General features: G+C 39.7%; 1 protein-coding gene across 1 annotated transcript in view; it reads left to right on the forward strand.

Annotated features, from left to right (window-relative positions):
* The window catches only part of LOC121928795 (serine/threonine-protein kinase TNNI3K-like), a 206,469-nt gene that overhangs the window by 118,999 nt on the left and 62,395 nt on the right, over positions 1-25,075 (forward strand).

Raw genomic sequence — 25,075 nt, forward strand, 5'->3', positions numbered from 1 at the left:
TTAAAGCAATGTCAAACTGCATTATGCAACGTTAGTTACATATTTGTAAATAAATAGACAATGTAGGATATTGTCAATTCTTTGTAGAATCAGTTTGATGTAACTTTTTAAAACAACAACACAGTTACTGGTAATCGTATTACTTTATTCCATTATCATTTCTTATTTTTTCTGAAATGTTGTATAGGGGAACATTGGAGGGAAAGAGGAGCTTTGGTTATTTTAAAAATATTTTGAAAGGCCATTTAAAAAAATAATCATCATATGGGATACTTTTTTTTCCTTCCAATGTTGTTATGAACAGATTTGTCATTAGCACCAGTTGTTAATTAGAAAGAGGATTTTTTAAAATTATCACAAAGTATGGTTTGTATCCTTGGTAGATTAATTTCTTTTTTGTGATATATCTTATTACATACTTTTTATTTAAAAAAATATGAACATGTCATAGCAATACTTTTGCATTCTTTCCAACTGGTAAAAGAGCATTTTAAAGGAAGCCCCTTTACACTGTGAGAATGTAGCCCCTGGTGTCCAAATGGAAGACCACAGTACCTCAGACAATGGCATATCTAAGACCCCCCTCTCACTTTTTTCATATAAATCTTGTTGCTCTATTTATTGGGTATCTGTAATAAGAATAGATAAAGTTTTAAGATAAGACTTTTCTCCTTGCTATCCAAAAGGAGCACACAATCATTCTCAACAAGCCTCGCTGCCAACAAGAGATCTGTATCACTTGTGATGAAGTGAAACAAGAAGGTAGTTATGGCAAAGGCGGAAATGTTTTAACATAGCATTTCTAAACATGCATGCTCAAATGAGATAAAGAAGATGGGGAATAGGATGGATTTTATGAATAAAAGTTGAACAAGTATATGATAACCTTTCTGCCCAGGATACAAGCATTACATTTGGCAAAGGTAAGCAAGGTGCTAAGAAAAGAAGAAAGCATGTATATGTTACAATGGATATCTCTGAAGTCTGGCAGCTCTTGACATTCATACATGAGTACTGACACTCCTAGATAAATTTTGTGAATTTCCAAAACCTCTTTGATATACTAGTGAAAGCTAAGAGTCACAGAATTCATTTGTGTAACATCTGCTTGCTTAAGAACATTTAGGACTTTATCACAGGAGGATAGCAACGTGGGATTTCAACAGGATAACAGAGTCTTTGGCTGGTACTTATCACACAACGTCATGTCCATTCTGTAGCTGCTTTGCATTTTATCAGTTCCTGGAGCTTACCTGTCAGTGTCCCCCAATCACATTGCTTTTCCATTATGAATTTCTGCACAATAAGTGCCTCCTGCTGCAGTTCTGCTTCTTAGGCAGTGATGTGGTGTTGGTGGGTGTGATTCTGCTCCTCGCCCCTTCCTCTCCCCTTGCTATTCTCAAGCAAGGTGTTTTCCTTTCCTTGTCTATTTCTTTTTCTATTTCATTACATTGCCATAACTGTGCAATTGCTGCAAAAATAAATAATATAAATAATAAGGCATGCTAGCTAGGGGATAAGGCAGGAAGGCAGGGTTATAGGGGCTGGTAGGAGAGAGCATAGCACCATACATGTCCAAAGCAGACCCTTAGCACTATTGCAGAAAACTGTGATAATGATTGTTTCCAAACCAGTATGTCTCCATTTCTTTAAACTACCACAGTTGTGGCAAGACAGCAGACTAGTGTGATAAAGTCCTCAGTATCAAATTGAACTTTAAACAAAATCATTGGGATAAGATATAAAGAACACCCCTCTTTAAAAATAAAAAAACATATAAGTACTTTTGAAAATATAAAAAAATTAGGGCTAGAAAGAATGTTCACCATTATTTATTCCCTGGCCAAATAATGGGTTTCCAGACACTAGGGATATCTAGTTGGGAAGAGGAATATACCACTGGGAGATTCACATAGTATTTAGACTTCGCAGTTTTTAAGGACATTGCTCTCTGCAGAAATACCTGTGGGTTCTTTGTACCACAATTGTGAAATTTTGTGCAAAAAAAAACCATGCCTTTTGTGCAAAAAAAATTGTTTCCAAATAACCAAGTGGGTTTTTTGTGCCAGGTTGCTGTTCTTGCACAGCAGTCTTGCACAATATCAATCTCACACTAAAAAAACTTGCACAAAAAATAGCCATATGGGAGGTTTTGTTTGTTTTTAATTGGGTATACTTGGTTGTGTGTGTTTTTCCAACTTATGGTGACCCTAAGGCAAACTTATCATGGGGTGTTCTTGGCAAGATTTATGCAGAGGAGATTTGCCATTACTTTCCCTGAGACTGAAAGCATGGTGACTCAATGGGTTTCATGTCTGAGTCGGGAATCAAATTCTAGTCTCCAGAGTTTCAACATTGAAACCACTATGCCATGCTGGCTTTCAATTCTCTTAACAAGGTAACCTCTTTTGGCCCTACCCCACCCTGAACCTGATGGAAATATCATTCACTCATTCTCTGATCACTTGCAGAACTTCCTTCTTCTCATACAGCTGATGCACATTAAAATAGTTTTAGGAAGAAGTTGATAGCAACCTAAGTAACAATCTTGACTATGTAATGGGTACCTAGATTTATTCATCTGTAACTCTATCATATTCACAATCATGACTTTGTCACGATTGTTACACTATTGCCACTATCATTACTCTCCCCCCCCCAACCTACTTTACCAAGTATCGGCTATAGAGATAAGGAAATCCATTCTGCTGATGACTGGAGCATGAATGAATTATGTTTCCATCAAGTTTGATGGTGTTGAGCCAGGAGAGTATACCTAATTAAGTAGCTGATACAGAATTCCAGCTGTTCTTTTTGTGTGTCTGTACAAGAAACCATGCTCTTTTACATACACACACACATGCACACACTGTTTTCATGAATCTATGTGGGGCTTTTTGTGTGTGCAAAATTGCTTTTTGTAGAGAAGGCAGCAATCTTGCATGTGCGCACACATGCACAAAACACAATATTCTACCAAATGTCATGCACACATAAAAATCTTTCACAAAAAAATAGCTGCATGGGAGTTTTGTGGAAGATTGCTCTTTTCTGCACAACCCCCTCCCCAGCAAGCTTGGTCAGTTAACGCCAAGATTTTAGATACATTTGGGGAAAGATTGCTGAGTTCTGCACAAGGGTTTTGTATGCATAACAACCATAATTCTTAGCGGGGAGGGAATGTGTGAACACCAGACAGAAACCATGCAGAAATAATGAGTTTGTCCACAGTGAGGAAAAAACTATGAAAACTATTCCACCTCACATGCATGATGAAATCGTCATTTTTTTACAACCCTAACAATAAGAATTGGTTGTTTTATTTAAATAACAAAAAGGGGGGATCACAAGGACCCAACTTTGAGTTCTTATTAAAAATAGATGCTTTACAAGAGACAATACAGGCTGGAATCATCTGTTGTGGTTTATGTTATATAACTGTATGCATATTTGGGGATGCTGAAAATACAGTATTTCAACTTTTGTGGGGATCCTGCACTCCTAAACCTCACAAATGTTGAGGGTTCACGGCACTCATTTTACAGTATCCTTTTTGGGATCAGTTGAGAATGCATCAGGGTAAGGTCCAGTTTATACTTCACATTGCAGTCACATTTGCCATAGTGTTTTCAATGGGAAGTTCATGTGTGCCCATAAAGACAGAGCAGATATGTGGTTCCTGTGAACATGTCAATTGTGACTCCTGAGGATTTGAACATATATGTTTAAATACCAGTGTTTATAAGCTACAACTACAAGCTGTAGGATACAGTCATGTTAGATTTCTTCTTAAAAAATAATAATAAATTGATGGCATTTTTTCTGCCTTCCAGCAGACAGAAAGAAAGAAAAGAAAGACTTATTTTTCCTTCTGAAGGTTTGTGATATGCTGTGGCAGGGCAATCTAAGTAGCTGTATAAAAATGAAATCACAGCTGTATGCCAGCTTCTAACTTTTATTCCAACAAGATGTCAGCTCATTTGACAGAAAATTGAATCTACTGCTGTGTCTTCTGTTATTAATCTCCAAGATCTTTGAGCCACAGAAGGAGTTCAATACAGAATAAGATCACTAATGTTCTGTGGCCATCTTCTTCCCCCAATTTCTTTACCAAAGGCAACAACTCAAGTGTAAATTTCCTAGTGCGTTTAAAAGACTGGATACCATTCCTGAGGTTTGGGGCACAGGTGTATCAGGTAAAGTGATTTTGGGGGTAAGTTCTCTGACCTCACTTACAGTATGGCTGTGCTCTTGAAATCGCTGGTGTCTTGTTGTAAGTGATCGCAGATTGTGTCTCTCTTTGAGGGATGTAGCCAAGAGTATCTGATGTCATTCAGGGCTTGCTGACATCCTGTAGGGTTTAAGAGACTGTCAAACAGACGAGCTGCTCACATTTTCCCCCTTTTGAAAATTAAAGGACTACTTTGATGAGAAATTGCAATTATACTACCAAGCGGGCACCCATTGTAGGGGAAAGCTTTCAATTCATTAGTGTTCAGATCTGGTAGAAGTGTGTGCACACGGCGTTTCCTTTCTTCCTTCAAAAAAAAAAAAACTCTCATAAAATAACAATACTGCTCCTGATAAAATAAGATGGCAAAAACATAGTGTCATTATCTACCATGGCAGTTCTCCGGCCTGCTACTGTTTGCTCGGCTTCTTTACCCAGCACTTCTTCGTATTGGTAAAGTAAATATAATTTGAATTATCTCTCGAAAATGAACATGTTCAATTAAGCTCATAAAATGTAACTGAAGGGTATAGCTAATCTATATCCTTAAAAGCACAACAGAGTGGAGATGAAAAGGAAAGGTTGAGATAATGCTTCAAGAGTCTAAATTGTGTCTCACACTCCCCTCTAGTGGCCAGTCCTCATAAAGAAAAGGGACACAGGGCAATTTGCTTTTTCGTTAGGCCATTCATCTTACAGGATGGTGTCCTAAGTACAGAAGAAAGTACAGTCTTTTCAAAACACTTCTTGCAACCCTCATTAGCTCACCTAAGCAAGCGGGAAGATGCCATTTTCCATCAATTTTTTTCTGCTTTGGAGAAATTTTGTAATTTCTCTAGTTCTTGATGTTCCTACCCATGCTTTGCCACAAAATAATGTGAATATTCATATGCGGCACTGCCTTGTCCTGAAATGCACTCAGAACTTGTCGTCTTAATTATAAAAATGTTACAGTGTTGGATTGCACCTAATTTGCAGCTCTCTAGTTTCCAGCTCTCTAGTGGTGAAAAAGAAATGAGAACATTGGGATGACACATAGGCGGGACAGCTGTTGACAAGCACTGTGCATGATGGAGGTCTACTTTTCACTTTTCTGTATCCTGGTTCCTACTCTGTTTTGACAAAAAGCCTCTACAGTCTGTCTGTCCGTCTATTCATCTACCTATCATCTCCCTACTTTAGAGTGATTAACAAAAAGACTTATTACATTGGTGTGTGTGCGTGATTAACAGTAAGTCTCCAGGTTCCAGGACCTAAGTACCTCAATGGGAGTGAGTCCTGCAAATCCAGAGCAAAAGGAAAGTTATTTTAAACCAAGTTAAAGGAAGGATGACCCAGATTCAGTGAAGAAATGGCCTTCCCTCATGAAGACAGTCAATGCCCAAATTGGGGCTATGGCCCTATGTTGTCAGGACAGAGGAATGTGAGAGTGGTAGTGGATAACTGGTTTCAATGGCTCTTGTAGACATTTCAGCATTGGACTAGGAAACTGGGAGAGCAGGGTTTGAATCCTGACTCAGCTAGGAAAACCCACTTTGGGCAAGTCACACTCTCTCAGCCTCAGAGGATGGCAATGACAAAACCCCTCTGAAGAAATTTGCCAAGAACCCCCCCCCCCGCTAGGTTCACCTTAGGGTCACCATAAGTTGGAAATGACTTAAAGGCACACAACAAAAACACCTGTCCGTGCTCTGATTGAAGAAACACAGCAATTGTTCCATTAAACCTTAGAGAACGTTTTTAAATAAAAACAAAATTAACAAGACACTGGGAGGTATACAGAAGGAGACTTTGTAGCACTGCAACATCTGGAAACACATCTGAGGGATTTGATGGGTTTAGGAACACCACATCAAATTCAACCCATATCACAAGCTTGAAACCACAAATGAACTGAAATGTGCCACCTTTCTGTTTCATATTTTTAAGCGACAACAAAAGTCAGCAGAATGTTTGGATGAGAAGGTGACAAGAACTGTTAACAAGCAACACTAAATCTTGTAAAAAACAAATTCTCTGCACCCATTTCAGTTTGGTTTCCAGCCAAGGTACTGTACTGAAAGTAACATCCGTTGCCCTGATCTACTCCAGGGAAGATAGGAGGAGCAGGGGGGGGGGGGGGAGAAAGATAGAATACCTCTACCTCAATTTGAGTGTGCTGGTGAGTAAAGCTTTTGCTCCAAGGTACATCTCTGTTTTATGAATATGAATGAAAACAATGGGGCTCACATAGGTATACCAGTTTCCCTCAAATGTCTTGGAGCTAGGGTACAATTGAAGGCCAGACTGGTCCTTTAATATGCCCCTTTGCATGAACAATGAAGTGCTGAAGTGAGTTGGAGGATTAAAGAACAGCAACACTGCTTTTAAAGCTGTCTTTAAAAGACTAGCTAAATGAAGCAGATGGGTAAACACCTCCCTGACACCTGGCCTAGCACCGTGTATGATCTTTCATTCATATATCATGCAGACAATGTGAGAAAATGTGCTTTGTAATCTATTTTAGTTACTGGTGCAATTAAGCTCTTTCTCCCACCCCAACCCAACCTGTGAATGCTAATTCTTCTAGAGCTCTTTACAGTCAGGTGCACCTTTCCAAATAGATGTTATGTATGTGAGAGTCCATAAGTGCTCTAAAAGGGCTTTTAGTCTCTCTGATCAAAGTCTGTTGCAGGATTTTATTTATTTATTTATTTCATGGATCATTGAGTCGATAGACAGTAACAGATTGGTTATGGAGCTGCTATGGCTTATTAATTCAGTGTATGTCTTGGGCTCATGCGATTGGAATGCATTTTTTGGAAAAAAAGAAGGGAGAATAAATCCTTGTGAGATGCAGTTACACACCTATTCATGGAAAATGAGTAAGGAATATATATATATTTCTCTCTTTAGCCTTAGAACTTAGAGCCTTCAAGGGTGAGAAGGAAAGAAGATCTCTTTCATCTCATCCAAGCAGGCCTTGTCCTTTCAAACCCATGTTACAAAAAGAAATGGAAGGGCAAAGTACCCACCATACAGTGTTGACATTAGCCAGCTTCTGTTGTGTGACTATGTTTTTTCTCCAAGCATTGCCATTTTATGGCAAGGTGGCTATCTGAGAGATCCAACAGGGGCATAATTCATGCTTTATACCCATGGTTCTGAACTGGTCCTCCAGATGATTTGGCCATTGACTCCCAGAATTCCTAAGCCATGCTTCTGGAAGATAAAGTCCAAAACATTTGGAGCACAGTTCAGAACCACTGCTGACACAGATAGACATTTCTCCATCAAGAAATGGGAAATGGGGTGTCTTATCCCTGACTGTGAAGATGACAGTAACCAAGGCCAGAAGATATTTAGGGGCAGGGGGGAAATGGCAGGATGGCACTTCCTCCCTTCCATGTACCCAATCAGACTGTATTAGCAGGTGATCCATTACTTCACCATGAGCCTCCACTACCTGAAGGTAGCAGAGCATTTGGCGTGGGGGTACTGGTCAAGAAAAAAAATCAGGGAACTCAAGAGAAACAGCAATACCCTGCCTCTAATATCCCCAACTGCCAGAGACAACTCTCTCATGGTAGGGTCAGACCTGACAGTAACACTAATCCATCACTGGTACCTTGGTAACACTACAAACATCATGAAGCAAGGGCTTGTGTGTGTGTGTTTGGAAGCAGGACTGTCCTTCTATTTTCTTAATTCTTAATTTCATCTGTCTTTTCTGGTAAAGCTCCTCAGATAACAAACTTGATTAGACAGGTTTACAAGGACTTTCTCCTATAGCCGACATTCCAAACTCTCAAAATTAGCTAAATTGACTTTGGCTGTTCTCTGACCTACACAGATGCTTATAACACACTGAACTGCCCATGTAGACCTTCTTCAGAAGTACAGACAGAAACACAACCATATGAAGCGAACAGCACACAGAGCTCACAAGAATCAGTACTACTGAGAAAATGCAGAAGTTGATGGCTACTTCCAACAGATTTTTTTTCTCTTCTCTTCCATGTAATAACATCTGCCTGGTGTCTGTCACATTCAGTCATAAGACCAGCTGTCAATCAGAACTTGCTAAGACTTATAGCTTTTACTCAGAGTGATGAGGCTATGACCCAATCTCAGCTGAAGGGCAAACCAGGTTGTTCAGATATAATCACCCTTTCTTGCACTGCTTCGGGATGTCATCCCCTGTCTTCTGATCTTGAACAGCAGAAGTAAGAACTGGGGTGCAAGGGGTTTGCCTCCTGTGTCCGTGGAAGTAACACAGTGAGCTTGGGTTATTATTCCAAAGGAGTCACAAGGGAAGCTGCTTTGCTCGGAGGGGGCAGGGAGTGTGAGCAAACTTTGGGACAGAAGTGGAAATCCCAGGTACTGGCAAAATGAAAACAGAAGCACACAGCTTGTATGAGGAGATGTTGGGTGTGAACAAACAGAAACAGACACTTGCTGTGTGCAAAGGAAAACCCTGAGAGCTGCCAAAGCTGGATTTTTCAAACAAGAATACAGTTTCTCAGCATTGTTCTGAATACTGTAGTCATATCTAATACTGAATCCCACATGATTTCCCCCTTGTGTTTCTTTTTGGAGAATAGAAACGAACACTCACTTTCAATCATAACTCTGCTTTCTTACTTTTCTATGTTTGTGAAGACTGCCAAAAATATCAACTGACACATATCCAAGTAAGACTAGACGTTAACCAGCAACTCACCTAAAAAGGTTGAATAGCTAATTACTAATGGATAATCAAGCCCACTATTTTGTAACATAGATATCACATGCTCTTAACCACAATAATGGGGTGGGGGGGATAATAAAAAGGAATATTCTCCCAATTCTCGGCAAACAAATATCTCTGATCCTCACAAATAAAGTGATGCACAGCTTATTGAAAGATGCTGTTTGCTAGAGACCTAAACTCTAGCGAACAAGCCTCTCTAGGCTCATTTGGAAAGGCTTCCGAGCTCAGCTGACTGTTGTTTATCTATTAGATATGAGCTCTGAAACAAGCAGAAACGGCTGCCAAGATTTACCCTGACCTAATTCTGACCTTCTGAATTCAAACTGCTCCCTGAACTAATACCCTGGCTACCAAAACAAGAAGAGGGTACACTTAACATGCAGCTCCATCATTGTAATCACATTCCTAAGCCAGTTTCTTCTTGAGTTGAGGTAGAGAATGCAGTGTAAACATGTGGCAATAGAACTTTTGCCAGGTTTGTATTCTCATCTGAAGGATGTAACTGCATTGTTTCCAATTAACTAATGACATTTTCACTCCACCCCCTCTCTTCATCTTTCATAAATGTTCAAGCACACAAGTGTTTCGAATGTTCCTTGTGGAGTATAAATGGTTTCACAGTCCTGCTGCACAGACTTCAGAGAAGAAACCCATACCAAATATTCCAGTCAAGCTGGTGGACTGTAACATTTGCTGTTATTGTGGGTGCCTTCAAGTTTTCTCTGACTTTTGGCAATGCTAAGGCAAATCTATCATAGGATTTTCTTGGCAAGGTTTTTCAGCGAAGGTTTGCCATTGCCTCCCCTGTGGCTGAGAGTGTGTGACTTGCCCAAGGTCACCCAGTGGGTTTTGTGACTGAACTGGGAATCAAACCCTGTTCTCCAGAGTTGTAGGCCAACACTCAAACCACTATGCCACACTAGCTCTCATACAGTAACAGTCCACCAGGGAAATTTCATGTGTTCCCCTCCACCATAGCAGCTGTCAAGTCTGCTGCTGCTTACCAATGGGGAGGGGTGGGAGGGGAAAGCAATTTATATAATGAAAAAGCATCTTGGCTGATGCAGGAAGAAACAAGAGTGGACTTACAGATAGAATTTATCCTCCTTTTCCTTCCTCTAAGAGCCGAGACTAGCCACATCTTCAGTGTATTGCCTCCCCAACTCCTCTTCCCTAATAGTAAGTAGCAACCGCAGCAACTGTGGACCTTCTGGGAATTGACAGCTGCAGTATTAGATGAAACACAAATAGCTAGAGAACAGACTGCTACTTCCAGTCTGCCCAATCTGCTCTTACTATATATACTCAACTATAAGTTGACTTCACATGCAGGTTCGGCAGCCGAAATTATGGCTTTTGATATGACTCATTGAGAAGTCCAGGGCACAATGTAGGGGCATGTAACAAAGGATGTAGAGAATGAAGCAAAGGAGAACAATGCCAAAGAATATACAAAATCCCAGCAAGCATAACAGTTTGTCCTCGCACTAAAGGCTGTGCTCTTCACCAGGGGATGGTTCTTTAAAAAGAAAAAAGAGTTAAAGTACTACACTTATATTGACCCATGGATAAGTCAACTAAGGTTTTCTGGGTCAATTTTTAAGACTAATAGACGTATACATGAGTATATACAGTAATACCAGAAGCAACAGAGAATGGGAAATCATTTATGGGTTTAGCAGGGCCACACCTACCATTAGGCAGAGTGAGACAGTTACTTTTGGCAACTGATTTTGGATATAATGAAAAGAGATTAAATTCTTATTTTATTTATCTGATTTGGGGGAGGGGGTGATTCTTGTGAAATGTTCCAAAAAGATGCCCAAATCACTTGTTTGCTCTTTGTCTATGCACTTCTACTAGGTGTATGAAATGGTATAGAGTGCATGTTTGCAGCTGCTAACAATTCTGATTAAGGAGCAAAGACATCAGTGGCTAAAGAAACAAACTAATATTTTATTGCAAGAACACCATTAAATGTAGGAGATCTATGTAAGTGCTAAGCTAACATTAAACTAATTTAGGTGCGGTACAGACTGCCCCAAAGGGGCGGCCTGCTGGCAGCCTATTTCACTCCAGAGGGATACACCAAACCGCGCAGCTTCCCTCCGGAGTAAAAAGAACCCAGTATTTCCGGGTTCTTTTTATGGCACCAGAGTGACATCTCGAGTGCGCCAGTGGCACAGTCACGATGTAAGCAACATGCGGCGCCATGCAGACGCTGCACAGCACTTATGTCACAATAGTGACATCCATGTACATGGGACACCGCCATTAGTATGCCACCAGTCTGTAATAGTGTTAGGGACTATACGGTTTGTGCACGGTCCTAACCCTAGTATTGCCGCCGCCACACCACAAAGTGCCCATCTGTATCGGGCCTTAGTTTCACTTTTAGTGGAAGTGGGAGAAAAAGGGAGCAGGAAAAAGGGGCATGGATAGATCCCTAAGAGTACAAGGGTGCATTTATACTGTAGAAATAATGCAGTTTGGCATGACTTCAAGTGCTCTAGCTCCATTCTATGGAATTCTAGAATATGTAGTTTTACAAAGTGTTTAGCCTTCTCTGCTAAAGAGTGCCAGTGCTTCACAAAACTACAAATCCCAGGGTTCTATAGGATGGAGCCATGGCAGTTAAAGTGGTGTCAAACTACATTATTTCTGCAGTGTAGATGCACCTTTATGTCTCAAAGAGTTTACGCTAATTGGATGAAATATGAAGAGGCACTGACAAATACCTAACCTTTGGGTTACTGCTGCTCACTCTTTAACTCTTTAACTGCTGAGTGATGTTGCATTTCTAGCAGGAATGACCCATTTGCTGCTCTGACTCAGGTAGCAAAATACCTAAGATTGGTCCTAGGTTTCAGCCATAATGAATGTTGCCATTAGGGTTCATTCCTCCCAGAGCATGAACGGATGTGGAGGGCCAGATGGAACATGAAAGGATGTGCAAAACCTGATAGAGCATGTGTTTGCCTTGTGGAAAACAAGTGAGACTGAAGATATATTATACATAATATAAAAGTATATAAGATACAAGATAAAATAGTTGTAGCTCTTGATGGTGAAATATTTCCAATGTATAGTGACATTTCTCACACATCATACTCTACACCTGAAGGTGATATCAATGAATGATGATAATCATGTCTGAAGTAGCCCTTAAATAACTGTCACATGGATTTTTAAATAAAAGTAATTTTTTTTGCTCATAGTTGGTGGATCTGTCCTCTGTAAAAGTGGCAATGCCTCTTGCTTTTCTGTTCCTGTCTGATGCCCTGCTGCTGATTTTGAGGTGTTTATGTTCATATGTCCCAGAACAATGTTGACTAGAGTCAAGCACTTGTAAATCATTTCCTAAAATGCATGGCTTGTGCTGATGGCTTTGGGAACACCAGATGGCTACTACTAGTGGTTAAACAAGATTACAATCAAATAAAAAGGTATGCCTTCAAGAAGAAAAATAGTTTTGCAGTGCAGAATAAGTGCAGAATACAAAATGTCATTAACACACAGCAGCATACATTGTCACAGAAACATCTTTGGAATACAATACTAACTGTCCTTAATCTGAGTCTTGGAAGCTCTGTTTCAAAAGCCATATGAACTGTTAAACATCATAAACACCTCCCATCCTGATCCTGGCCATCTTTCTTCCATGGGCAGTAAAAAATTGATACTGCCGTGTTTTTACTACAAAGAGGAAAATGAAACAAAACCAGTCTGTGGATGGATGTAAACTGTTGGGTTCTGAAAGAAGCCCTACCATAATAGTTCTACTTTGAAAATAATAGCCTAAAATTATTAATACCAAACAGAGTAAACAAATGAGATTAGCAGAATTTACATAAGTGTTGGTTTATAAACTTCCCATGGATTCATTATGTATACTGTTTGTTGTTTTCCTTCAAGTCATTTTCAACTTATGGCAACCTTAAGGTAGACCTATCATAGGGGTTTCTTGGCAAGGTTTGTTCAAAGGGTGTTTGCCATTTCCTTTCTCTGAAGCTGAGAGAGTATGACTTGCCCAAGATCATGTAGTGGATTTCCATGTCCAAGAGAGGAGTAGAACCCTAGTCTCCAGAGTCATAGTCCAACACTCAAACCACTGCACCACACTAGATCATGTGGGGACTAATAACTGGATTTAGGTTAATGACTGGATTAGAGGGTTTATTTTCAGAACAGTTCACACTTCATTTGGTTATTTTGTACAATCATTTTGTGATGTCTAATTAGCAAAAGCTCTTGAGATTATCTATTTGTCAAGTTCAGAAAGGGTGTTTTTTTCCCCAGCCCAGATTTAGGTTACTTGAACCAGGTTGCTGAATTAGCATAGTTTCATTTATGCTTGATATCTGTAGAAAACTCTAAGGTCTTTTGCTCTAGTGTAATATTTTGCTAAGTTAAAAAACATCAAGCATTACTTTTAGCTTTTTATGTAAAAACCATCTCTTATGTTTGTAAATCTTATTGCATCAAGGGAGTCCCAAATGCCTTTGCTGATCAAGAGTAAGGTTAAACTGCTGTGCTATGCAAACTGTTCCATCGATCTTAATAAACTAACACGGAGCATCTTCTTTTCAATGGATGAATGGATCTCCTTCTTTGTACTGAGTAGTGGGAAAGGTCTAAGGCAGTTGCATAGTGTCTGATCTCATCATTCAGTAGTCATAGCTCCAGAGAACATATGAGTGGGTTTAAAGGCCTGCTGGTACTCTGTGATAAGAGGATGGTTTCAGCTTATCTTCTCTCCTAGCATGTGTTTGGACTTGGAACCATGAGCATTTTTGCACTTTAACTGTATGCATGCAAGCTGAAAGCAGGACAGGACAAGTTGGTGCTACATATACTGTTATATGCTCTTCACTGTATCACACAGTGAGAAGTTTCAGAGCAATGTCTGTGTCAATTGGTGTTATTGTTATATGCAAATTGACATCAGTTTATGGTGATCCTCTCATAGGATTCTCAGCATGGTGTAGTGTTTTGGGTCTTGGACTGTGACTCTGAAGTCCAGGGTTTGGTTCCTAGCTTGGTCACAAAACCCACTGGTGATCTTAGGCAAGTCAAAGATTCTCAGCTGCAGGACAATGACAAACCTCCTCTAAACAAATCTTGCTAAGAAAACCCCATGATAGGTTCACTTTAGAGTCACCAGAAGTCAGAAACAACTTGAAGGCACACAACAACAAACAATAACAACCCACAGGGTTTTCCTGGCAAGCTTTTTCCATAAGTCTGAGAGAATGTGAGTTGCCCAAGGTCATCCAGTGGGTTTCCATGGCTGCGCAGGGATTTGAACATGAACTTACTGTAGTCCTAGTGCAACACTCAAACTACTAGCTGTGCCAACTTACTTTGGAGAAAGAGCATTGTTGACTCACATTATTTTTATTCTATTTACAAACATACAAGTAGATAATAGATAAGTCCAAATGTGTCCAGCCCAAAATCCACATATTAGCCTTCTTTGTTTGGTTCTTAGGAGCAATCAAAATGCTACAAGTGTATATAAGCTTTTGAGTTCCCAGCACTCTTCATCAGGCTAATTGCTACCAAAAAGTTGAATGAAGGAAAATACATGTTACCCCAGAAAGCCTGTGTGTTTCATCAACCCCATCTGTTCACCAGCAGATTTGATACTGTACCAGATGTATAATGGAAAATACTCCAAAGTTTGTTTTCTTAGAACCATGATTGTGGCAACATGCTTTCCCAGTCGTACTAGTTATTCTGGTACAGTAACACTATGCTATTTCTGTGATGGTGTGTTCAAACAGCCATCTCTGTCTTAGAGGATATACACACATGACTCCTAATGCTGTAGAAAAGCATTCAAAAGCAATGGCTTCACATGCACAGTCCCAGTGAGATCAACACTGATAACACAGAAAGGTCTGTGGGAGTTCGTAGGTTCACAAGGAGTCAGCCTGACAACATTGTGGAGTCTCTGAATACAGGTCTTTGTGTGAGTATCCATGTGAATTAGGACCAATATGTTGTTGTTTGTTGTATGCCTTCAAGTCATTCCAACATATGTTAACTCTAAAGCTAACGTATCATGAGGTCTTCCTGGCATTGAGCCATGGCAGTTAAAGTGCTGTTAAACTGGGTTATTTATTGCAGTGCAGATGCAGCCTGCCAGAGTCTTAGTGCAACACTCAAACCACTATGCCACACCAGCTCTCCAGTTTGTTGTGACAGATCTCATTTCCATGACTATCAAAGTACTGTGTATCAATGTTCCACTTCTTTATGCTTTCTCTTATTTCTCTATTTGTTCTTATTTCATTACAGGTTAAAAATTAAATTTTACTAACTGTTCAAAAACCAGTACTATAGAAATTTACCTGACTATAAAATGAAATTATTGTACAGAACATCAGTTTACATGATGTGTTCTTAATATCTTTATATGATACATGAATAATACAGTATTATATGAAGTATAAATTAGAGGGGGCAAGGAAAATAAAATAATAAGCAGCTCAATCCATCCTGGCAAATTATTTATACAATGTGTTAGGATTAAGAAATAATTGTTAAGGACATCACTCAATACAGTGAATAGTCTGTGAATATAATGTACCCTCAGTTTCCATACTTTACCTATTTTCTGAGCTTTTCCATTTGATTTCTGATAGGCAGACTATTTAACGAATTTTACCTAGTCCTAAATCCTATTTTTAATCTATGGATATTTTGGTGATTGAGTTGTCCTCTTTTTAATAACTTGTCACAGTAAGACATTATAGCAGTGTGTTACTAATAAATTGATATTTGTTCATGTCATATTAAAATGCAGGGTGATTCAAAAAGAATGCAAACCCAAATAAGAACAACTTAAATTTGTACCTTTCTTTTTGAATCACCCTGTATTAACATTTTAACTCCAACTGTTCAGCAAACAGACTGGAGATCTGAGGAGAAATGGTTGTTAAAATATTTCACTTGGGACATTAATGGCTATTGTTCAGTATAGTGCAGCAGGCCGGCCTATGATGTTATTTTCTAACATTTCATTTGTGACATTAATACTCATGGCACTTTCTTATTACTCAGTTTAACACTTTTTAACAGTGATCAAGGGGTATCCTTGTTTCCTCATTGTGCATGGTTGCGAAGGGAGCGTTTTTTTTTTCTTACCTGGCACTATTTATTTTATTTCATTTTATTTTTATGCCTCCTTTCTCCCAATTAAGGCCCCAGTTGCTGTTGCTATTGTTGTATGTCTTCAAGACATTTCCAACTTATGGTGACCATAAGGTGACCCTATCATGGGACTTGCTTGTCAAAAACGGATTCAGAGGAGGAGGTTTGCCATGGCCTTCCCCAAGGTCACCCAATGGGCTTATATGCTGGAGCCAGGATATGAACTCTGGTCTCCAGAGTGATAGGACCCAGGAAGCTCACAGGAGATATTTTAAAAAGAACAACTATGAGATAGTACAATTTTAAAATACCACATTACAATCCCAATAAAAATACCACATTAATATAACAAGTCAAAATGTAAAATCATTATAAATTCTAAATTTGACCGACATTCACTTGAGAGATGACCCATACAAAACTATGAACATGTGTCCAGAAGCCCATTGATTTTAGTGGGACATCCTCTCCAGAGACTATCCATTAGGATTTAAGGAAATAAAAAAAGACAGTGTATGGAATTCCTTATAACTGTCTTTTTCTGGGGTAATAAATGCTATAAGTACAAATTTCCTTCCTCAATTAGTTTAATAGACTGTTTCTGAAGCTATGTTGCAAGAATGACAAATATTATTAAACATGTATATTTAGAATGAGAAGATACCTAGTATAGGTAACAGGATTATATGTAAGACTGAAAAAAGGGGGTTTGAACATATTGAATATTAACTGGGATTACTGTTCTAATTGATTAGTATGGCTCGTGCAATTGCTGGAAGAAATAAATGTAAATTATTATTGCCTGGTTGAACAAGCAAGTGCCAAAATAGCACTTAAGGACCTTACTTGGTAATTAAAACAAAAAGGAACAAATTTTATAACAGTGACAATTATGTAGTTGACTCAACTTTGTTTTGGATGACTGAAATAAATATAGGATATATAGAAAACTTCACTGCCAAGTGTCTAACTCCCTCCATCATTATGTTTAATTTAAAAAATCTGGATTCCAGATACTACATGAACATTTTGATTGCAATGGGGCTTGACAGGCAGGCAGCTCTGCGCCAGTCATCTTTGCCCTGAGTCGGTGCAGCCGCACACTGCAGCACTAATGTGCTGCCAAAAAGAAGCTGCTTAGAGCGGCTTCTCTTTTGTGGCACCACAAACAGGAAAGGGTGCTGCCATGATGCCACTTCCTGCTAGCGACATCTGATGCTGTATGCTGTATGGATGGGAGGCCACCATGATGGCACCACCATTATGTGCTAGGGTTCGGGAGCGTGCGGATGCTGCACACTCCCAAACCCTAGTTTTGGCCCGAGTATGGCACTTCCCGCATGTCTGTACCGTGTCAATGATAGGTATGTGTGGAGAGACACAGGCAATTGGAGTCAGGCTGGCAAAAAGGTGGGGGCTTGCCTGCTGAGTAGCTATAAAAAGGAGGAGGAGCTGTTAAGAAGGCAGAGTGTGTCAAGAACTGCTAAGAGAGTAGTTAGAAATGCCAGAGGTGCAGTTAATGTGCATTAATGGTATTCACACTCCCATGTTAGGTAAAAAGATTAAAAAAATAATAGAAGTCCAGTGACACAGAGGATTTCCATATTTGCCTGTATCACTGCTAAAACATCCCTGAAATGTCGTTCAAAGGTGAAGGAAGTGCGCATGCCTGGAAGCCAGGCGCACTTCCTCAATTGTCAGGGAATAGTCACTCCCCCCTTTGCATCCCTGAATTGTTCGTGGCGAGCAGATTTCCTATGAACACAAAGTTTGCATTCATAGGAAATCCGCTTCCTTTGTGATTGAGGAAGCAAGCCTGTCTTCCAGACAGGCATGCTTCCTCCACCTTGATCAAATTCACCCATGGCCGGGCAAATGCAGCCCATACACAGCCTGGATGCCAGCCGGGCTTATTCTGGGGCTTTTCATAAATGGGATTAAGATGGGATAAGCCCAGCTGGTGTCTGGGCTGTCTACGGCTGCATTTGCCCAGACATAGTGAATGCGATTACTCAGGTATTGGCAAACTGATGATAACAAATGCATGAATTCTGTTTATATCGGTTGCATTTTTTTTCTTTTGGATGTTTCTTTTTGGTTTTACATTGTCAGGTATTCTATGTATACTACATGTTTGAAACTCATTTGTAAATGCCTTTACAAGTAGATTTTAGCAAAGATTCTTGACAAAGTTGAGGGAAAACCAAAGACTCAGGGTGAGAAGCTAAAAGGGGCTCATATCTAGAAACTGATAAAGAGGGTAGAGGAAAGCAGGGGGCATAAGCTCTTCCAATGGGGCTGTCTTTGATTTTGGCAAAGACATAATAACCCCCTCCTGTTCAACTCCAAATTAGTTACACCATTCTTCAGTCGGAGAAAACTGGAACCCTCAAGCATAGCCTCAGAGCCTTTAATCACTTGAAGTGCAAAAGGAAAGCTGGTAAAAAGGACTCTGGGTAAGAATATAGCTCCAGACTTTGCAGCAGGAGTTTACTTTCCTGGAGTTTCTATATGTATATTTCAAGAGGCTACAAATCTGAGTTCCATGTGGTTGTGAGAGACAAATATCCCTAAGCCATTGTGATTTCCTTTGAGTTTTTTGAGCATTTTTTTAAAGGAAGGAACAATTTTCATCACATCTTCAGATGCAAGCAGGTTTACACTGTCGGAGGCTCACCAGGTGCATCCATGGCACATCTGTTTGCTAGAGATAGGGTTGCCCAGTCTTGTGTTGCAGCGTTCCCAAAATATGAGACTGTTGTGCTGAACTACACAAAGGCTTGTTCTGTATAAATAACAGCTTCTCACAGAGTGGCTGCTCCACAGGTGGAGCATTCTTCCAATTGATGCTAAAGTTTACCAGTTCCCTTGTGTCTTTTCGACTAAGAAGTGGAGAAGTCTGAATGCCCTGATTTCTATACTTTTAACCTCCCTAGACCTTTCTGCTCTGCTTTACCTACTTTCATTTCCCCCTTTTTGCCTCTGCCTCTTTGGAAACTTCAGAGATGAGTGATTGTTATTACATTCAGAATGCTGACCTTGGAAGTTTAAGTGGTATAAGCTAGCAGAAAGGATGAGCCAGGCAAATAGCAGACTGGAAACACAGTCCACTTTATATTTCTTTCTTTGTTTCATGTGTGCCCTTCAGTTTATTTGTAAGTTTAATGTTATTAAAACTGAGAAACTGACGGTACTAATAAGACACCAGAATGGGTAAAACTGGCACAGAATCAATACCTTGTGCAGATCCAATCCTGATCTGCAGGACAGCATCAACCATCAAAGCAAAATCTAGGCTCCCTCTGGTCATCAATTATGCTATGTAAAATTTATGTCCTTTGATATGAGCCTTTCACTGCCACTTCTTGACACATCTATACCCAGTAGTAAATTAAAAAAAAAAGACCAATGAAGAGATCTTTTTTTAAAAAAAAGTGTATTTCAAAATGAATTGTATTTTTTTATAAATCTTGGCAGAACCAAACTAGGTGTTATGACAATTTTTAAAACTATAGCTCACAGAAAAACCCATGGCCTGCACAGCCAGTGGTTAGACTGGTCATCAGGTTCTAGGAGCTGTAGTCCAAAAATCTTTTGAAGCACTAGGTTCATCACATACAATGGATTACAGGTCACTATGAAATAGCAATCAAATGGCAGCATGATGCTGGGGACAATTTTAAGCATAGGCCTGGCCAATAGATGTTCATCCCTTTTCTGCCTGTTATTTGTTCTGACAAATTTTATTTTGCATTTTGAGTTTTGTAAGGATCTATAAGTTGATTGGCTTGCTCAGTCCTGTATGTTTTACTTGAATGACTGAAGAAGTTTTGTGCTTGTCTACTGTAGCCAAAATCTATGTAGGGGAATTTTTATTTAGCTCAAAATCAAGAGGGGGTCGACTACAAGGACCCTACGAAATCGTTTCCCATCTGTATACCAAGGGGCAGATGGAGCTAAGAAATTATGCAGAAGCAGGCTTCCCCAATTAAGTATTATTTTATTTAAAAGGGGAAATCACACAGTAATTCACTATCACACACTCATTCATTCAAGGCTCAGAAAATCAGGGGTTAGCTTTGGGAAAAGGTTGAGGCAGCACTACGGGTGATAGTTACTATCAGTGAGGCTTGCTTCCAGGGGTCCAACAGGGTGAAACAGAGTGAGATACAGCTGTTCCAAGAGCATTGGTTGAATGGAAGTGCTAGAGCTAGACCACAGTGACATGGAGACCCTGTGAAATCTAAACTAGCACACTGAGGGGAGTTTTCCAGGGATTTTTAAGTGCGAAAACTAGCTGCCAGGCAAAGATGTTTGATTGGCTAGGGTGAGATAATCTGGTTTTAAAACAATCAAGGGAAATGGGAAAGGAGTTAAGTTGATAGCTGGCTCATCAGGTGAGACAATCTAGACAAATATTGCCTATTCTTCTGATTATTGGAGGTGATGGTAGTCCATTAGCAACTCCCAAACTATCTGCTGGTCAAGTCCGAGGGGTATTGTTCTCAAGAAGTCCCATGAGGCTGACCGCATCTGAGTATAGTGCCTACATGTCCCACTGCTTTGGGGATAATGGTGGATGGCCGGAGGGGTCCATCTGAGGTCATGTGGAATATCACACACACCAAAATTCGGGAAAATGCACTATGGCTAACACTACCCCTGTTCTCTAGAAATACACTTCTAAGCCTCCTCTCATCCTTCCCCATTGTTGTTTTCTGGTACTGTCATTTCATGCAAGGGAAAACTTGCAGCAAAGAGAATGCTTAAGGGCAGGTCAAGCTCTACCATGAACATGCTTCAGCAGTTGTAGCAGAAGTTGTGGGGAAGGGTAAAAATGCACTGCGTACCCTTTTGGATATCCAATTCTGGTTTGGGGAGGCATGGAAAAGTCTCCTGAGCTAGCCATATTTTGAATGCTTGACTGGGGGGGGGGGTCTTTGGTGCCAAGGCATTGTGGAATGGTGGGTTGCACAACTCATGTGATTTTCCTTGTAATTCATAGAATCGTAGAATCATAGAGTTGGAAGTCCAACACTAGGATTCCATTCCATGTCATGTACAACTAAAGCACTCCTGGAAAAGGCCCATCCAATCTTTGATGTTTATCACACTATACTCTTAAAGTGCTACAATTCCACTTTGACTCCTCTAGCTGCCTCCTGTTGCATTCAGGGATTTGCAGTTTTAAGGAGGAGTATTTAGAATTCTCAGCTAGAGGAGTCAAAGTGGAATTGTAGCACTTTAAGAGTATAGTGTGATAAACATCTATTGTTTAAAGACTTCCAAAAGAAAGAGTCCACTACCTTCTGGGGCAATCTATTCCACACAGGGTTCCTATGCCCCTAACCCCAGTGAATGTGGAGGGCCTGCTGTAGAGTAAATGCTTGTTTAAAGAAAAAGTCTGCCCTTTCTCATAACAACATTGTGACTTGGAATGGAACTGGAAGAGAGTACATTTCCAGTACACATAATTCTTGTTCTTTAATAATTATAGTTTCCTTCAGAGAATCATGGGAATTGTAGTTTGGTAAGGGCACTGAAAATTTATTCCCAGTCTTTACACTGGCCTCCCTAACCGGTCTACAGTTTTCAGGGTAACCTTAGAAGAGGGAGTGATTGTTAATCTATGTAAATCAAACAAGCTACAACTTTTCATAATTAAAATGTTACAGAAGTGATGTTATATGTAGGTAAGAACTACAATATGCATATACACATTGGCTTCTAAAAGGTAAAATAAACAAAACCTTTTAAAAAGTGATTTCTCCTTTTTTCCTTGAATAAAATCATCTCTAAATTTTCTTCTATTGCTGGTCATTGCGTTTAAAGATAGCTTTTTGGGGGGTATCCTTTAAAAGCAATAATATAGATAAATCAGACCAACAAAATGACAAGGAGAAATTTTAAAAAGATCAGAACATACAGAAATTTGGATGTGTCACATTTTTTAACCTGTGAGAACACCTCTCTAGGTGGTCAATATCTGCCAAACATTGACCATAGAATTGTGATAGAGGACCTACAAATGCCTAGAGGAGTGTTATCTCTAGGAATTTCTATCTCCTTCGGTGTGACGTCTGGCAGAAATTGACCGTAAATGCATGCTGGAGGATCTAGAGATTCCTAGAGAGAATATATTAAATCCGTGAATAATCAAATCTGCAAAAGTCAAAGCCACAAATGTTCAGGACTAACTGTATATCTTATTTTCTGAGACATGTAGGCCTCTTTGGAGAAATATGTGTTTTTCCCCAGTGGTGTGCATGTACAGAGCTAAACATATTCCCAGGTATCATTGCTCCCCCTGTTGCATCCACTAGTATTCAACAAACTAAAAGTAAAGAGGAAGGCATTTTGTTCACATTACCCTCAATAAATGGGTTGAACCACAATACAAATCTCATAATTCACCTCTCCAGTCCCAGTAGGTACAGGACAAATCCAGTAGATTTAGCAGTAAGCCTTAAATACACCTAGATTGACAGATCTAGGGAAAGTTAGGATTCTGCAACCCTTTGCTTTTATTGCTGTCTTCCTGTTGCTATGGTTTCAAAAAATTAATCGAAATAAAAACTGCTCTTTTTTGTAAACTCAATCTGTGAACAATGACTTTTATGCATGCTTCCTGTTGTACTATTAATGTTGTATTTGTTTGCAGTCCTGGCATAAGATTCTAATAGGAAAAGAAGAAAGAGAAGCAAATAGGTAAAAAGGACATTCATCTAGGCCAGTCTGTACAATTTTGTTTAAATGACCCAAGTGCGCATAATTGAGTCCTCCTTGTTATTATTGTTGTTGTGTGCTTTCAAGTCATTTCCAACTTATAGAAACTCTAAAGCAAAGCTGTCATGGGGTTTTCTTGGCACATTTCTTCAGAGGGGTTTGCCATTGCCATCCTCTGAGGCTGAGAGAGTGTGACTTACCCAGGGTCACCCAGTGGGTTTTCATGGCTGAGCAAACCCTGTCTCCAGAGTCATAGTCCAATGCTCAAATCACTACACCACTCTAGCTCTACTCTGGACTAAATCCAGTATTCATTCTAAATAGAATTATTAGCTTTGAAAGGTATAAAAGTTGTTAGTCACCATTTATGAAATCAAAAACCATAGCACTGGGAGGGACCACAAGGGTAATCTAGTCCAACGCAGGAATATGCAACTAAAGCAGTCCTGAAAGATGTCCATCCAACCTCGGCATAAATCCTTCCAAGAAACTCTGTTCCACTGTTGAATGGCTCTTGCTGTGTGGAGGTGCTTCCTAATGTTTAGGTGGAATCCTTTTTCTTATAATTTCATAGAATTATAAGGTGTGTCTACGCTATAGAATTAATGTGGGTTGACACCACTTTAAGTGTTTTAGATCCATCCTGTGGAATCCTGGGATTCATAGTTTGCCATGTTTTAGCCTTCTCTGCCAAAACATGTTAGTGCCTCACAAAACTACAAATCCCAGGACTCTGTAGAATGTTGCCATGGCAGTTAAAGTGGTGTCAAACTGCATTATGTTTACAGTGTAGATGCACCCACAGAATCCTAATGCTGGAAGAGACTACAAGGGCCATCCAGTCTAGACGGACCATACATACTGTTTTAAATGGAATAGTACTGGGTTTTTTTTAATATTTCCAGGCCATCCCATCATTTTAATGTAAATGTCAATTTTGTCCCACTTTCTAAGAAAAATGCCCCCTTATGTTGTGAAAATGGTTTGAAGAGCCCTGTTTGAAATTGTGATTGTAAAAAACAAACAAACACAAAATTGTGCCATGGAGCGTTAGAAGTTTTATGACCAAAATTTGCTGGATAATATTATTGGAGAAATACTCATGGTACAATAGGGGTGAAATACAGTCCCCATTTACGTCTACCTAAATTTTTGTATGAATTATGACAATGAAGAATAATTGTTAGCTGAATATGTTCATGTAATAAAAATTTTGTTATCGTCTTACTTTTTCATGAATATTCCTGTCCTGTTTTTGCCACCCAACATCCCCCATTTGTCTCAAGGAAATATGGACCACGTAATTTAGTCCAACCTCCTGCCATGCAGGAACTCACAGTCAAAGGAGTCCCTATGACAGACAGCCATCCAGCCTCTGTTTAAAGACCTCCAAAGAAGGACACTCATACTCCAAGGGAGTGTGTTTCATTATCAAACAGCTCTGTCAGGAAGTTATTCCTAATGTTTAGATGGAATCTCTACTCCTGTAGTTTGAATCCATTGTTCTGTTTCCTAGGTGTTTATCAGACGAGCTCTTAAAGAGGTACTATTCCAGTGTGACTCCTCTAGCTGCCTCCTGTTGCATGCTGGGATTGGCAGTTTTAAGGAGGGGTATTTAGAATTCTCAGGCAGAGAAGTTCAGCTCCTTAAAACTGCCAATCCCAGCATGCAACAGGAGGCTGCTAGAGGAGTCACACTGGAATAGTACCTCTTTAAGAGCATAGTGTGATAAACATCTTAGTCTCTGCAACAGCAGAAAACATGTTTGCTCCATCTACAATATGACTTCCTTTCATATATTTAAGTGACTATAATTTCACCTCTTAACCTACTGCTTCTCCAGCCTAAACATAGCCAGCTTCCTAGGCCACGGTTTCCAGACCTTTGAATCTATTGGTTTGCGTTAGTCTTTTGAACAGCAGAAAACACGTGTGCTCCAATATGACATGCCATCAGATATTTGACATGCCTTCTTTTCCTATCAGAATCTTATGCCAGGACTGCAAACAAATACTATCATGTCCCCTCTTAGTCGTCTTTTCTCCATGATAAACATATTCAGCTCAAGAAAGCCATTTGTTCATAGGGCTTAGTTTCCCTGGCTTTTACCATTTTCCTCTGGACATGATCCAGTTTGTCAATATCCTGCTTAAAACCATGGAGCCCAGAACTGGTGGTCCCATTGGTTTCAGTGAGTCTACTCAAATTGAAAGTGTCTTCCAATTTAA

Source organism: Sceloporus undulatus, chromosome 4 (genome assembly GCF_019175285.1).
Source record: "Sceloporus undulatus isolate JIND9_A2432 ecotype Alabama chromosome 4, SceUnd_v1.1, whole genome shotgun sequence".
Lineage (NCBI taxonomy): Eukaryota > Metazoa > Chordata > Lepidosauria > Squamata > Phrynosomatidae > Sceloporus > Sceloporus undulatus.